The sequence below is a fragment of the Dipodomys spectabilis genome, unplaced genomic scaffold (assembly GCF_019054845.1).
Source record: "Dipodomys spectabilis isolate Male_0828 unplaced genomic scaffold, ASM1905484v1 ptg000115l, whole genome shotgun sequence".
In the NCBI taxonomy this organism is placed as follows: domain Eukaryota; kingdom Metazoa; phylum Chordata; class Mammalia; order Rodentia; family Heteromyidae; genus Dipodomys; species Dipodomys spectabilis.
In genome coordinates, this window is record NW_024870792.1 from 10,695,349 (window position 1) to 10,713,201 (window position 17,853).

Here is a 17,853-nt window from a genome sequence, read left to right on the forward strand (position 1 = left end):
AAAATAAATTCAAGCTCTAAATAAATATGTAAATATTTACTAACCTGAGTAAAATCCTAATAAAATGGTCTGACACAAGTGTGAAATATTAGCCAGCCTCTTTATACTTTTATAGTATCTTAAATCTTTTGCAAGAATTATTTGCAATTAAGTTAATCAATGAGTAATCATCTCAAGTGTAAGCTAAATAAAGTGAAAAATCAATACCAGTTTTATTTGAATACAGTATTATTTAATTTTGGTGGGAACTAGGAAGCCAATACATGCAGAAATATTTTGAAGCCAAAAGTCAGAAAAAATATTTCTGTCCTCAAGAAAATGGACAATCCATTTAAAAGGATAAAAATAAGTCAATAAAATTATGAGTAGGTGGGCTCTGGTGGCTCATGCATGTAATCCTAACTACTCAAGATGCTGAGACCCGAGGATTGCAATTCAAAGCCAACCTGGGCAGTAAAATCTGGGAGACTCTTATCTGCAATTAAGCTCCAGAAAACCAGAATTGGCTCTGTGGCTTAAAGTGGTAGTGCACTAGCCTTGAGCATAAAGAGCTCAGTGACAGTGTCCCTCCCCCAAAAAGAAAAAAAAAAAACATTAAAAAACACCCTATGATCCACCCTTATTTTTTATTCTTTACCCATCAATCAATTGGTTGATATAATGCATTTGAATATGTTATATATTATCTACATTTATAATTTATGCAAACTTAAATATATTTGTAGTAAGATATTTTCATATATGTCTACAACTAGTATATAGATGCCAAAGTCATGGATACTATATATTACAGTTTTTTTCAGGCAGCTTCTTTAGCTCTTAAATTTTCTTCAGCTTAGACTTTTATAGTCTATGCTAATTTTGAATAAGCTATTCAAATTGCGTCTTATAATTTTCATTTAATTTGCATAATTCCCAGTATAATTCAGCTATAAATTAGAAAAATCTCACATTATGTCATCAGTAATATTTAAGATTAGAAAGCATTGATTTCTCCTGACAATATTTTTATATGATATATAATTTCATAACCAAAATATCTATTCAAAGATATATATTTATAGGATATATGCATATATGTGATATATATACTATTTATGTTATGTATGTGTGTATAGAGATTTGATAGGATAAGATAAGATTGGATATGATGATACCTAATAAGCTTTTCACAGTAGTATCAAGTACTGGATTCTAGCAATATAATTTTATTGAGTATTAAAGTTTGTTTCTGACTGTATCTTAACAATATTCCAATTCCATCTATTATAAATATTTTTGCACTTTAAGAAAAAATAGGATAGTAATGGATATGTGTGGATTAACTTGTCAATGAGAAAGTCTCTAAAGTGGAAAAAATCTAAGTTGCAATTCATATGTAGACCTCAAAGTTATTTTCAGAGATAAAATAGTTCAATGAGGCAATCATTTTGAACATTGGGAGTAAGTTGAGACCCCATTCATAATAGAAACAATTTCACATCTTGAATAAATTCTGGTCATGCAGATAATAGTAACCATGGTTCAATAGATATGTTAAGCTTAATCACAAGTAATTTAGACATTTGAGTTTAAACAATTCAGTGGACAATTGTGCTGCTTAGAGGAAAATACAAAAATTTAAATCTAGTAATTAAGAGTGGCAGTAGCCTGGTAAAACATTCTGCATAGACCATGCTATCGTCATGTGACTTAAGAAGTTCCATGACATCAATAACATCTTCCAGGGATAACTCATAGATTCAATCAAAATGGCAAAGATATTTACAAGAAATCATCTCTGATGGAACAATAGTGATTTTAAAATGGATTCAATACCAAATAAGCAGAGAACAATATTCCATGAAACTGGGTGCAATAGTTTGACTTGTATACAAAATAGCTCATTTGAACCACATTGCTTGAGATCTGGTTCTATTAATTATGACCATCATAGATCTTGGGAATTATTTATACATTTATACTTAATAAGGAATCAATAAATGTCTGTAAAATATTTTATTGACTAAATGATTAGCAAATCTGTTCTGAGGCAGTAAAATTCAATGTGTAGTTTTAAAATAAAAATTTATAATAAATGAGTAATAAAAGTTTCATGCTATTTTTATCTAAGTAGAAATCTCTAATTCTTTCTTATCACATGATAGGTTGTCAGAATCAACATTGTTCTATGCTTTTTTTTCCCATTTGTACCCTATACTTTACTCTTTTCAAATGCCTACAAAACAAATTCAAAGGCAGCTGTCAGGTACTTTCAACTGAACACAAAAAAATGAAATGGAATACAAGAAAGGGAATATATTACCTTAGAATTGTAAGCCGAAAAACTTTTCAAAATTATGGTAATTGAAACACTTGCACAGGTTGAACAATACCAAGTAAGAAACAGCAGCTTTTATCTTCTTAAGCTTATTATCATAACGATAGAAATGAATGTGCAAAGATACTTGTCTGTATAGTTACACACTACATTTGAGACTAAAATGATTTTTTTAAGATTACTTCTTTCAAAATGTTATGTAAATTAGTACTTTGCATTTATTCTAACAGGACTACATTTTTAAAAATCACATTTGATTAAACTGATAAAAATCAATAGAACCAACGCCTAAAACTCAACATTGACTGATGTTTAAAAATTAGACCTAACATATGAATTGCAAAGCTAAACTGTTTGTTACTTAAATAAAAGTACAAAATGGCAGCTACAATTCTACTGCACAATTTGAAATTTTCACTTGCTATCGAGAGGGCAAATGAAGTTCTAACTTGCTAAACACCAAAACAGAAGCTACTGGTGCAACCGAAAAATTCTTTCTAAAGTGTCTAGCTTCCCAATGAAAAAAGTCCACAAAAAATAATGTGCTCCTGTTTAACAAAATGGGAAGCCGCAGTTATTGCTTCTATGTTTACCTGCAACCTGAAATTTCCATACCAAAATACTGATATCAGCATTTAAAGTTTCAATAATGCAAATAACTTTGGTCTTGCCCAAAGAGAGTTCTTGTCTTTTCACTCAGCTCTTGGGAAATAATAATTGAGCTTTGAAATGTCTTACCTCATTAAAAAAAGACATCATTATATGGCAACACACCATGCTAGATTCACTAGTGTTATGGTTTACAGAAGAGTCTTTGGGAGTATGAAGCACTAGCTCTACTTCCTGAAGAACTGGGCATTGAGACCAATTAAAAGCATAATCAATGACTCATGTAATCATGATGCCACTCACCCATGTATAAAGGGTGTGGACGCAAAAGCTCATGTGGGTTACCCTGTTCAGCAGTATTTCAGATTATAGTCACACAACATTCCCTGGAAAGATAGTACTCTCTAAACTTGCACTAAGAGAAAAGGACTCAAGCCTCATGGATATATTACGTTCTTTAGCTAGGCCTTAAACTCAGCTTGTGACTGATATTAATTTATATTGTTAATGAATTAAAGTACAACTGTGAGTATAGTAGTCTTCTGTGAATTACAAGAGTCCTCAATTATTGAAACTGAAGGTCTGATGGAACCTTAAAGTTGCATCTTCTGTCAGAAGTATGGAGCTTGGGAATCTAAGTTTGCAATTGGCATCTGGAATGACAGAGGCATGAAAGAGTGTTCTCTTACTTTGCAAATATTAAATTACTTGAAGCCGGGCACCGGTGGCTTATTCCTTCTATCCTAGCTACTCAGGAGGCTGAGATCTGAGGATCGTGGTTGGAAGCCAGTCAGGGCAGCAAAGTCTGTGAGACTCTTATCTCCAATAAACTACCCAGAAAAAGCCAAAATAGTGTTCCCGCTTAAATGGTAGAGTGCTAACCTTGAGCAAAAAAGGCCTCAGGGACAGCACCCAGGCCCTCAGTTCAAGCTCCAGGATCCACAAAATAATTAATTTTTATATTATAGCTAACACTTATTAAATGTGTTGATCTATAATATAGTTTATTCTATTTTATCCTTGTAAAACTCTTCTGAATTGATGTTGTCATTACATCTATTATACTGATAGAGTTATTGAAATGATTGAATAAATTCTTCTAAATCACAAAACAAACCCTCACAGTAGCAAAGGAAAATGAATGTTTATTTTAATATTAATTAATTATTATAATTTGTCTTTGTGCTTGAAATCCTTTAATACCATACAAATTTAACAATGTTAATTGATTGTGCAGATAATTAAATTGAGTTAGGAATAGGTGGAATATAAATTAAATATTTAAATTTGCAAACTAAATTACCAATAATGTAATAGACAAGTCCCCTTTCCTTGTTTTCATAAAATGAATATGTGACCTAACTCTAGTTCTGAAAGATATCTCTCAAGATGATTTTCTAGTCACAAGGAAGTTGAATTTGGAAAAAAAATAATTATTCAGTTTTATTCTAATGGAAAAGTCTAGCCTGTAATCTATTTTGAGCTTTAAGACATACTTTTTAGCACCACCAAACAATCAAACTGGAGTCTTGGATACAGTACAATAAGGATATTATTTGCATGCCATCATAATGCATACTTGTTTTCTTAACATCCTTATTTTGATTACACCCAATTTGGATTACAACAGCAACCTTATAACTCAACTGGGAATTTCTAGAAAATTTGCCTGTTGTTAATCACCTTCATAACTAAATGAATGCATATGTGCATTCACATTGGGAAGAAGGTAACCTGGGAGATGCTAGAAATCTGGAGCAAATACGAAATTTCACTTATAACATCACCAAGGCACTAATTTAACACACATTGAGACCATTAGTTCCATGACATATTCACTTTAGCAGTGCTGAATGAGCATCAGGATTCATTTCCCAAGTATAAACTATCAAAGATCTAAAATACAGGGGCAAAGTGACTAAAAAGTCTGAGAAAAGAGATGTCTCAGTTAATTCAGCATTTTAGTTCTTCTTAAATGAATATAGCAATGGATGTAGAAAGTACATGCATTGACTAATTCTAATCATATTATGGCAAGGTAAGTTAAAGTACTGAAATTTTGAGTTCTTCTGTGTGGTGGAAGAAGCTATTGCATTTCTGCATTTGGCAATACTTCTACAAAGAATAGTCATGAAATTGTCTATCTTATTTGCCCATCACATGTAAATAACAGGAATTAACAGTACATGTTCTTTCTGTGCATGTTTTTGCAAAATTGTATGGTACTTATTGTCATTTACATCTAGAACACTGAAATTGGACCCCTGACTCTTATCCTATACCAATATCAATTCAAAGGGAAAGGAGGGTAGGTGGGACAGAGGGAGAACAATGAAAGAGGTATCTTACCAAAATCCACTGTGTACTTAAATGGACACACCAAATCATAATCCCTTTATACAACTATCAGAAAATAAACATTTAAAATGTTAGTTTTAGGGCTGGCTCAGTGGTAGAGTGCTTGTCTTGCATGCATGAGACCCTTGGTTCGATTCCTCAGTACCACATAAGCAGAAAAGGCCAGAAGTGAATCTGTGGCTCAAGTGGTAGAGCGCTAGCCTTGAGCTGAAGAGCTCAGGGACAGTGCCCAGGCCCAGAGTTCAGGCCCCAGGAATGACCAAAAAGAAAAAAGAAAAGTTAGTTTTAAATAAACTTTAAAAAGTCTTGCTTCAATGTTTTGAATACACAGATACCGGCATTGAGTTTACCAAACTTCACTTGGACAAACCATTTTATGATTACGTTGTAGTTTTAGATGAACAGTTGTTGTCATTTTGATGATCCTGTGGAAAACCTGCCACAGATTAAGCCAATGGAACCTGATTTTAGGTACAAGAGGTTAGTAAATGCAGCAAATGGGTCAAAATATATTAAGTATGTAAGTTTGTTATGGCTGCAAAATCATTTATTTTCTGCTTTATTACAATATTCTTGTGTAGGAACCATTTCATTTCAATTAAGTTATATAATTTAAAGAAAGACAGCAGAGAAAAATTGATCATCACATAATCCAAGAATTTTTAAGTTCCCAAATTTCCAGTAAGCTATCATGACTATATCTGAACCTGCAAATGTGAGAAAAGTATGTACAAATTATAATTTTAAATGTTTTCTGGTTGATGCTCATACACCAATAACTCAAAATTGATTTTTAATTTTTATTCTACTAACCTTTATTGTATATTTTCCTACTATACTATTCACCTGATTGTGTGACATTTAACCTTAGATATGATATTTTCTTTTCTTTGGAGAAATATGTTTATTTCTTAAAAAAATTCGATTCCTAAATCTAGTTAGTATTGATATGAGTCAAATGGTTTGCTTATTTATGCTAGACAAATGGGCATTACTAATCTGAAAAGCTATCATATACATGAGCATGTTATACAACCTAGGTTTTTGGATCTGTAAAACTTCAAATGATTAAGAGAACAATCAGAATACATAGTTCAAAAGAATTATTAGGTCATTAAAGTAGTCACTTATGATAGTCATAAAATCTGACTAAAATTAGAACTATAAAGTTGTACAGAAATAGTTTTATTTCAATTCATATATTATAAAAGAGAAAGTTTGCTATAGAACACACATATAGACAAGTTTAGTAACATTTCATGGTTAAAAAATAGAATATAAATAAATATAAATATAAAATAAAATATAAATATTAAAATACATATGACTAGCTCAATATTTGCTCCATAAATTTTATAATTTTAATGTTAACAATTACAAATATAACCAAACAGAAATTACATTAAAAAAATGACTAGTTGACAAAATTGCCTTCCTTTCACTCAACCAATTAGTCATTAGTATTTATGAATCACACTGCCCTAAGCTGTGCTTTTTATATCCATGAACAGTCAATGGAGAGCAGAAGGTGTACTAGACTTCAAGGGACTGGTACCTGTGATAGAATCAGTTCAATAGGAGAGGAAGCAACAGAACTGAAAGACCTGGAAGCTTTCTGTATAATCCCTCCACCAGACTTCACTTAGGGTTTCTGATTTCCCAACTTCAACAGTGTTTATATCTCATTATCATTTATAATGAGCTAGAATGTCATAAAGTAGGCTTATCTATGTCTTTATGCCTGAATGCCAGAGCCAAAGGGAAATAGAACTTAATGAAGCAAAACTTATAATTAGAAAAATATGTAATAGAGACTAGTAGCAGGGAAAATCAGAAGAAAAATAAGATCTGTTTTACAGAAATTGATAAATGGGCACTTTCCAGCTAGATTTTAAATGTGTAATTTTGGATTTACCTTTCAGAAACAGAGACATGGACAAATCTATTCTTTAAAAAAAATGATATTTGCTTCATTCTTTCCTACAAACATCTGTCCTCTATTAGTACAGAAGTAAACCACATGTTTATATTCTATTTTCACTTTAGTTACTGAAAAGGAGAGACATCTCAAAGAACTGTCCTTGGAAAATTACTGTTTTGGTCCACATAGAATCATATTAATACAATCTTTAAAGTATTAATCTTCAACTACCATTACCTCAATCATCAACAGTGAGCAATAGGAAGTAAATTTAAAGCAAGGTGTAGTGACACTACATTCAAGCACTTGGGAGGCCCAAGTATGAGGATCATCAATTTAGGCTGCATAGTGAGGCCCTGTCATATACCTTGCCACTTCAAAATTAGGTGAACTTTAGAACATGTCAATCAAAATAATTATTGTTGTAAGTAATTTAAATATTCCTTCTACTGGTCAGCAGTCATGATTCTGAATCTACAGAATAAAGAAAGTGAGTAATTAAGAAATGGAACAGAAAACTGTCAAGCAGTAGATGTTACTCTAAGGGTACAAATAACCAGTGTAAAATCAATATATGAGACCAAGTGCAGTGATGCACACATGTAGTCCCCAAAAAACTTCACTCAGTGTCACAACGAAATAAGGGAATTCCAACAGTTACACATATGGTTCAGATTCTACTCCAAGGAGTTAGAACTCTGTCCATCCTCAGAAATGAACTTAGCACGCGAGTAATTTTGACATAGGAAAGTCCTAGCACCTTCTTTCCTACCCATTCTAAACCACAGGATTAAATCTGGAAAAAGCAAGAATATATATTTTCAAATGATTTATTTAATATATTTTAACTGTATCAAAGAAAATTTCTTAAAATTTGCACAAGCCAATATTGTTCTCTGTATTAAAATCAGTAACATGTTATCTATTTTTCTACTATCTCACACCTAGAATTTATATCTGAATAAAGCTCTTCATAATACTTTTCTAAAAATTTATATTAGTTTACTTTGGTTTAATTCATAAGTCTTAAGGAATTGTATTCCTGATACAAGTTTCAAATTCTAAGAATTTGAGTTTTATATTCCTAAATAAAAGGGAACAAATTAATAGACTATAAAAACATATTAGAATAAACTAAATAGTAAATAGAGGATTAGTGCTCTGGCATTACTAGCATAAAGGAATTTTATAGAACTGGAAAAGTTTCCTTGGTAATATAATCAAAGTAAATCTTTCTAAAATTGAAATAACACACACACAAAAAACATAACATTTATTTTGTGATTTCTTAAAAGGGACTTTCTTCAGAACATATGGTAGCATTTCAATTAGGGTCTTATTAAAAATGCCCTGGCATTTCTGCTTGTCTAAGTAGAACTTCACTATCTCACACATTCTGAACATTAAGATGTACCACAATAACTATACTAGCAAAGCTTGGCATGACTTGGAAGCTATATTTTTCCAGGAAAATGTATGATTCATGAAGTAAATGGTAGAAGCAATACGAAAAAATGGCTTAAGCCTTGTAATTTAATCATATCATTTAAAGTCAAAGATTTCAATATCCGGCTAGACGTATCATCAAATACTGTTATCATCAAATACTGTTAGAAAGTTGGACCAGTAATAAAACAGACTCCAACTTCTAGTATTAATTCATGATGCCCAATTTATTCCATTAATTTGTATATAAAATAATTATTTTTATCTCTCTCCTATTTCTCTACTTTGTTGTCTATCTATCTATCTATCTATCTATTTATCTACCTATCTATTTGTCTGTCTAATCTCATATTGTTGATCAAGCAAGCTAAATAAAGCAACAGGCCTCATCACAATAAAGGTAAAGTCTATTTACAAGAAACCTCCAGCCAATATCATATTAAATGTTGAAAAACCAAAACCCATTTCTTCTAAAATCAGGAACAAGATTGTCTACCCTCTTCTTTCCTTTTTAACAATACTGAATTTCCAAACCAGAATAATAAGGGAAGAGAATAACATAAATGGGATTCAAATAGGCAAAGAAGTCAAATATCTATTTGTAGATGATGTGATCCTTTATCTAAAGGAACTTTAGAGGCTTCACCTCCAAGCTCCTATAGCTGATAACTAACTTAGGCAAAATAGTAAGATATAAAATCCTCCACAAAGATTAGTAGCTTTTCTGTACACCAACAATGAAATGATTTTCTAGACAAGAATGAGTTTTAGAACAAGAGGATCCTATGACTTAACAGCAAATTCTTCAACTCCAAGGACTCCAAGGGTTATTGAGAAAATTTTACTTAAGTCTGTTATTTATGGTCAAATACCACTATTGGTTTGTGAGCATTGACCTATCAAGTCCAGCTTAGATACTTTATATTCAGGATTTTATCTGGAATCTTATTAATGGCACTTTTCAAATGAAAATCAGAAAATCCCTTGCTTGAAAACCTTTACCCAGTGAATGGCTTTATTGGTCAGACTGTGTGTCACCACCATGATGGACTATCTGACATAAATGATTTGAGGGAGGAAACTGGTTCGGAGATTTCAAAGTTCACAGTGGCTGCAGGGAGTCTACCTATGGTGGGACAGTGCATCATGACCATGTGACAGAGGCTGCTCCATTCATGTCAGACAGAAAGGAGAGAGAGAGACCAGGTATAGCCTTCAAAGCATGTCCTCAGAGATTTACTTTCTAGGTCTTCCTAAATAGTGCCACCAGTGGGGGACCAAGCATTCACTGCATGAGCTGGCAGGATACATTTCCTATTCAAACTGTAACAATGCCAAATACAGTTTATAAGATGCAAGTATGCCAGGTGCCGGTAGTTCAAGATTGTAATCCGAGCTACTCAGGAGGCTGAGATCTGAGGATCACGGTTCAAAGCCAGCCCTCAAAACCAGCCCAGGCAAGAAAAGCCTGAGACACATCTCCAATAAGCCACTCAGAAAACAGGAAGTGGCGCTGTGGCTCAACTGGTAGAGCCTTGGACTGAAGAGCTGAGGGGACAGCACCCAGGCCTAGAGTTCAAGTATATCAGAACTCGCTGTAAATCCATTGGATAACACATAGAATCAATAACACAAATGGACTGATAACATTTATTGATTGACTTTTCTGATCATTGTGATTAAAAGCATCAACACAATTCATTTCTCAATGTTGATCCATCAGCTTCAATTGTGTCATAGATATTAAAATCCTAAGATTTTTTTGTTTACATTATACATACAGATTTTTTTTCTTGAATTACTTATTTGTAAATTTAAGGATTTTCTATTGTTTTTTGTATTCTGTAAATTGAAGCATGCATACCTGCTTGTCTGGGCCATTTTTTAACCTACTAGGTATTTTGTTTGAAGAGTTTGTTCAGAGGTTCACTCAAACTACACACTTACAGTTTTATTTACTCCTTCTCTGTATATGGGTGTTTACTTGTTACTAAATGGTTTCCCATAGTTGGTGTCCCTGAAATGCCACTTTTAATGTACTTCTCCATGCAAAAGTGACAAGTATGTTCTTCATAACAATTAGAAGATTGTTACTTTGTGACAATTATTGACTTACATGCTTCCAGAAGTACTCTCCATGCATACTTATATGTAAATTTGGTCACTTCTGCCTTATAGGTCATTAAAAGAAATTTAGAAAAGTCATAACATTTCAAAAGGCATTCCATTTTTAACAGACAAGCAAGATTTAAAATGAAGAACTCTTCCCCCAACATCCTAGTACCTAATCACTGTGCATTATTCCTACATTGGTTTCAATTCTTTTAAAAAGAAAAGTGAGATGTACTGCTTATTTTTATTTGTAAATTGATTTCTTGTGGTTGAACTTAGTTATGGAACACTTCTTTTCACCTTCCACCATTTTTACCTGTGTTTTCTTAGTCATGGATAAACATTTTCAGTGTCACTCAGCTTGCATTGTAATTACTTCTGTTCATAGTCTTATCTACAGTTAGATGTAAAATTGCTTAGAACTGGAATACTTTCTGTTCAAGGATGTTTCCATGGGAGAAATTATCACAAGGTATGCACTGAGAAGATACTTCAGAATAAGCAGGTGGTCACCATTTACTCAATCTACTAATATCACTAGGTATCTTTTCTGACTTACTCCTCAGGCAAATCAGTACAGCACACACCTATATATTTTTCCAAGCTTTCTCATGCTTCCATGAATTAGTGCATTTTGGGAAACTGACTGTGGACTGAATTCATTATATGTAATCTCATCACATCCATAACACACTTTTCTGTTTTGTAGGAGAAAAAAAAGATATGTCAAAATTTCAGTCTTTTAGTTTAAATTTTTCACCACTATAAATGCCTTGCCATTTAAATTCCCTGTAAATGCATATATAACACTAACTACATATATTCAAAATCTTCATTCACTGGGCATAAAATATAATTCTAAGACATTTATTATTACATTTTAAAGAATATATTCACATCATTACCTTTACCACATATTTCTTGAGGCAGAGATAAGAGATTTAAGGAGGAGCAGAGGGAAAAAAGAATAATGGACAAAACATGACTAGGATATAAAACAATTGAACACATATGTGCAGCCTCATTGATTCTAGATTATTAATTTATTATATTATTTTATTATATAATTATAATAATTATGTATGCATATATTATATAATTTTATATAATGCATAATTTATAATATGTAATATGTATTTTATATTATATTAAGTTTCTTGTTATATAAAGAAACTTTTATCAATTTTTTAACTATATAGAAGTTTGTGGTTATATTTAAATAGCCAGGTCAACTATTTCTAGATAAAAAAGACATTCTAAAATGTGTCATCTATTTCTCTAGATAGTTAGCTATATAGCTTTGTCTTCATCTCTCTAGCTAGCTAGCTAACTGTCATCTATCTAATCTATTGCTGTTTAGATAAATCTGTCACAACTATGAATGGAAATAAAATAGCTATTTTTTAAACAGAAATCTCCAAATACCTTGCAGTGCAACCTAGTAATCAACATATTCCAGAAAACATTGAAAACATTAATGCTAATCACTACAGTTTCCCACTGAGTTATACATTAATGCCACTTAACCATATGGAAAGAAGTTGCCATTTCTATAGTGCTTGATATGTGCATTTAGTAGAGCAATTGATGGACTGAAAACCATAAGCAAGACATATTTTACATGAATAGCTTTCTTAAGCAAATGTTTTCTTTAAAGGAGCTCTGTGTTCTTATTATTCCACTTGAAATAACAATGCATAATTGTTTATAGATACATCTATAAAACAATAAGAGCAATATTAATGAAATATAAGTAGTCTCAACATGTGTAGCTATAGTATGCTCCAAAGCAACTTCTGTGATCTATTCAAATAAATGATATTTTAATTGAAATATACCTGCTAATATTTCTTCGTGACAAGTTTTTAATTACTTCTGACATTTTGCATAGCTTGTTTGGTAACATTTCCATAAAATGACTATTTCTTTCATTTAGAGAAATCCTCATATATCAGTCAGCATTCTACTAAGTATATATCACCAGTTCAATTTGTAAACCTCTTCCTACTTAAACATAGTAAGGCTTTACACACTGACTACAGAATGGGATTCCCTTAAATAAAGAAGTATTCTGTGCTATGCTCATAGACCTCCTTTATTTTTAATTAATTTTTAATAATGCACAAGGCTATTTAAAAGATTGTCTGTCTTGTTTATGCTTTTATAAGAAACCATCATAAGACTAATTTTGCCCTCTAGATTGTGTATTATGCCAGATGGTGTCTTCACATTAATATTTTCTCAAATTGGATAATTACTTTACTAGTTTAGGCAAAGTAACACTGTTATGATTGGTTTCACACTGTAAATGAAGTTTTATCTTTCCTGTAGAGTAAATGCTATTATCTTGAAGCACTCTTAAAGCTATTCTATGATCTCCATCAATGCCACTTTCACAATCAGATGATTATTTACTGTGAGAGAATACTTTTTGTAAAGTATCATTTCAATAATAAATTAACATCAGTCCAGAAAATAATAATGGAGACTTGCACAGCTCTGTTTATAATGTGAATATTAGAGATATACACCAAAAATATGATCAGTTTCTTCTACAAAATACTTCTTTTATTGTGCTGCTCATAATTTGTTTTGTTTTAGGCAGTACTGAAGTTCGATCAGATTCTTGTGGTGCTCACTTTGATTGTTTACTTGGCTGGGTCTCTACTACTTGACTCATTCCTCATGTCCGACATTTAGTGGTTATTATGGCAATGAGGCCTCATAGACTTTTCTTGTTTAGGCTGGCTTCAAAATATACATGATCCTTTGGATTTCAGCCACCTGAGTAGTGATTTCTACAAGCACTAGCCACAGAAGCCTGACTTACCTATATCTGTGTAGCATTATTTGATCTTTGCAACACACATTTAACCTGCTCATTTGTCAATATTTATAGTATCTAGGTATACATTACCAAGATGTGTCTAATTTATTTGTTGTAGCATGAAACAAATTACTTAAAATAGGATGACTGGGCGAGTACTAGTAAGCCTGGATTTTTCTTCACACAGAATTTTTGTATCAAATTTATTTTTTGAGCATTTGAGGTTCGCTTTTTTTAGAGACATCTAATTTTATGTCTTGAGCGCAATACACATTTTTCATTACTTAGGAAATTCTCACTTTTGTTTTCAATATCCCACTTTCTTTTTAAACTTATTAAAAACACACGTGTAATTATGTATATAGGGGAACATGGTGTTTCTTTGTTAACTTCTATCAGTTAATGGATCTGTGGCATAAGAGAGATAGTGATTAGTGTGAATTGATTATATCTGGGTCTTCTTTTCTCTAGAAGAATTGTTACTTTGCCACATTAGGACCTGGGAATAAGCTGTGAACAGAGAAACAGATGAGCTGGGGCTTTCGTGACAGTAACTTGGAAAGGCAGCGCAGGGTTACTGGAGACAATCAGAAAACAAACTAAACAAGTCTATCCATTGATATGGAGAAAGGTCTGAACATTAAATTTCACTGAAAAAATAGAAATAAGTCAAAAGAATGCAGGAAATCTCACACAAGAAGGTCTTGAAAAAGGAACAGAAAATAAATTATTTTAAGAAGCTGCAGAATACAGTATGAAAAAGTTTCCTTTTAATAGTTTTCAACAAATATTAGTGAAAATTATATAATTTTTGGTGTCTAATTCATTAGTCTAACTTTCTTCCCTGAGATGTCTTTAGTCTTAAAGAAATTATGATAGAATTCATTTATAGTCACTTGCAAAGTGATCTATGCTTTGAATTGATCACTCTTTGATTTGTGATAAGGTTAAGTCCATAAAACCTTCTGCACGTTGGAACTATCATATGTCAAAAACGCACATAACCCCCCTAACCTACTGTAGATTAGCAATACCATGCAGGGAAGAAGATGTGTTTACTGAATTTCATGATCTCATGGATGAGTAGGAGTTGTGACTCACAACTCTGAGTGTTGTGAGAGAGTATCATACCATGTACAATTATACTGAGAAAACACAAAAGTTTAAAGTTCTGTCTAGGCATTTTATTGAATGCAAGCCTATTGCTTTGAATTAAAAACATTGTAAATCTAACCATTGTAACCTAGAGATTATTGTATAAAAGTTGCTGACATAAAAAGTTGCATTTAATATTTAATAATCACTTAAAATACTATATCCTCTCTCATGACACAGTAGTTACAAAACTAGATATTCTCTCACTCCGTATATATATATATTATATATATATATAAATATTATATGAGCTTACATGTGTACAAACTTGCATGCACACACAAATACACACAGGCAATTTTAACTGTTAGAATGCTCAGGGTTTTTTTTTGGTTGTTTTTTTTGGTGGTGATGGTGGTCATGGGGCTTGAACTCTGGGTCAGGGTGCTGTTCCTCAGCTCTTCAGCTCAAGCAAGCACTCAACCATTTGAGCCACAGCACCACTTCTGGTATTCTGGCAGTTAATTGGAGATAAGAGACTCATGGACTTTCCTTGCCTGGGCTGGCTTTGAATTGCGATCCTTGGATCTCAGCTTCCTGAGTAGCTAGGATTACAGTCATGAACCACTGGCACCCAGCTTGATCAGCTTATTTGTTGAGTCTTTGTCTTGTCTAGTAATAAAATATGAGTAAAAGCTGAGTCTAATGTCACATACTTATAATTCAAGCACATGGAAAGTTGAGTCAAAATGACTGTCCCAGTTCCATTCCAGCTTGGGCTGAAAGTTAATATTTGTCTCAAGCATACAACAAAAATGGTAAGAAATTAAAAACTTAATGATTGTAATCTTCATGCCATGTAAACATTGGGTAACACAGGTTTTTATGTATTATTCTCACTTCACAAGTAAGAGATATAATTCAATCTGTTTCTTCTTATGTTAAATATAATCCCACAACCTGAAGATAATTAAAATAGTATCATCCTCAGGAGCTACTGAAATGGAAATTATTTTCTTACATTATAGAATTTTGTACTATGTGTTTTTTGCTATGTGCAATTTTTTATTGATTTGGTTATCCATAAATCATGAAGGATTGGCCATTGATTAGTAGATAACATAATATTATTATAAGAATATTCTTTTTTTGAAAGGAAAGCATAATTTATATGTACAACCAATAAACCTGATACAGAAGAGGGGATTGGGACAGATCAGGAGCGGGTGTGGAGAGACTGGGAAAGGGGCAGCAAGAAAGTGAGGGGCAGCAGAGCAAGTGGGGAGTTTGCCATGCAAACTACCACTCCCTGTCCCCGCTTCCTTGGAAAGGGTGTGTGTCTACACCTCCTCCTGCCCTTCACTATGTTGTTCTGGTCCCACAAACAAGGCCGTCCCCTGACGAGGCTCCTGGCCTGACCCACTCACACTAAAGTCTGTACCCAGGCCTTAGAAGGGAGGGTAGAAGTCCCCAATGAACCTGAGCCCCAGAGTGGGGAGGTGGGAGGCTGCCCCCATGTTTGGCCTGTTGTATTCTCTCCCACCCTTTCTAGGCTATCTGGGATCCTAGAACAGGTTGGAGAGCTCCTCTTTGGCTTGAGGGAGTTTTCACCCAATCATTACTCTGTAAAATCTTTATATTAAAATATTATATAGAGAATAATACACATATAAAACTTTCTCTTGAGTAAATACATGAAACAAGTACTGTCAAATATTAAAATTATTGAAGTCTGTTAAAGTGTATGATTATACTTAGACCTCAATTAATTGTTAACTATTCCAGATTCATAATACTTCCTTGGATTCTTAAATAATTATATTCCTCTTCCCTGCAATTAAAACTGAATTGATTATCTCTGATTGTTTTTGCCTAATTCAATATAACTTAGTAATTGTAAGTTATGGTTCTGATAGAAATTACAAAATTTTGATGTGCTTGTTCTGTAAATTGCTAGGCATCTATTGCAGTCTTACCTTCCTGAGAGAATATATGTGCACCTGCTTGCATATACTTTTTCAGAAATCATGTGTTTTTCAATGCATTTTCAATACAAGAATGTGTGAGACAAAGTAGACTCAGTAGAGAATGACAATAAGATCTTCTGAATCCTTATCATTCCAAATCTAATCTGTACTCAGTTTTTTATAAATATAATTAAAATTGTATTAAAATACCACAAAATAGTGATACACTTAAAGAAAAATATCAGAACATGATGAATATGTTTTAGAAAGCACTGCACACACATAATTTATTTTCCTTTCCTTTTTTTCTTTTTCCCTTCCTTCTTTCCTTCCATTTTTCCTTCCTTCTTTTATACCTACTTTCCTTATTTTCAGTAACAGCGATCAAATCTACATTCTCAGGTATGTTAGACAAGGGTTCTACCACTGACATACATTTCAAGCCCCCTTCATTTATTGATCTTATAGTTTAAGAGCTAGAGCTGTAAACTCAGGTATAAAATTCACTATATTTCCAGGGGAGCCTCATCAATTGTGTCATTCCCACAAATAAGAGATTTCCTAGATTATACTCATTCTATAGTTCCAGAAAACGTCAGTCTTGCAGGACCTTTAGCAATAGAGGAATTAAGCCATTTGAATTATGGGGCCCAGAAAAGCATATTCTAGAGAATGATTGTTTGGGAATCTACGTGAGGTTTTTCTTGCCCTTAACCCATTTGGCAATGGGTATTTAAATGGTAATCTGATTACCAGATTACCATTTGTAGTCCGTTAAAACAATATTGACTGATTCTGGTCTCTTTCAGGAAGCAGCAGGCTTTGATTTGCCTTCATTTTACAATGAAAAAAGCAAATAATGCCAATGCCTACCTCTATCCAAGAGATTTATCTTCCTAACAAAAGAATATTCACCTGGGTTAAGGTTGGAAGCATTTATTATTTCTCTCAGTGTTCATGCTCAACACTACAGTCTTCAAGACACACTGCATATTTCTATGAGTGAATTTGTTATCACAGTTTGGAGGAGGTTTTGTTAATTAACTATACCTTATCAGTTATTTGCAGTAGTTCGCGCCTTGCAAAACTTACCTTTAAAAAATAAGCATTGCCAATGATTTCACTAACAAGTTTAATGTGAATCAATAAGAATCAAGAAAGCATCAAGAAAAATAAGATCATCAATGTGTTTCTTGGC

General features: G+C 32.6%; 1 protein-coding gene across 1 annotated transcript in view; it reads right to left on the minus strand.

Annotated features, from left to right (window-relative positions):
• Window positions 1-17,853, minus strand: part of Znf804a (zinc finger protein 804A) — a 235,288-nt gene that overhangs the window by 130,903 nt on the left and 86,532 nt on the right. The gene's annotated exons all lie outside the window — the stretch shown is intronic.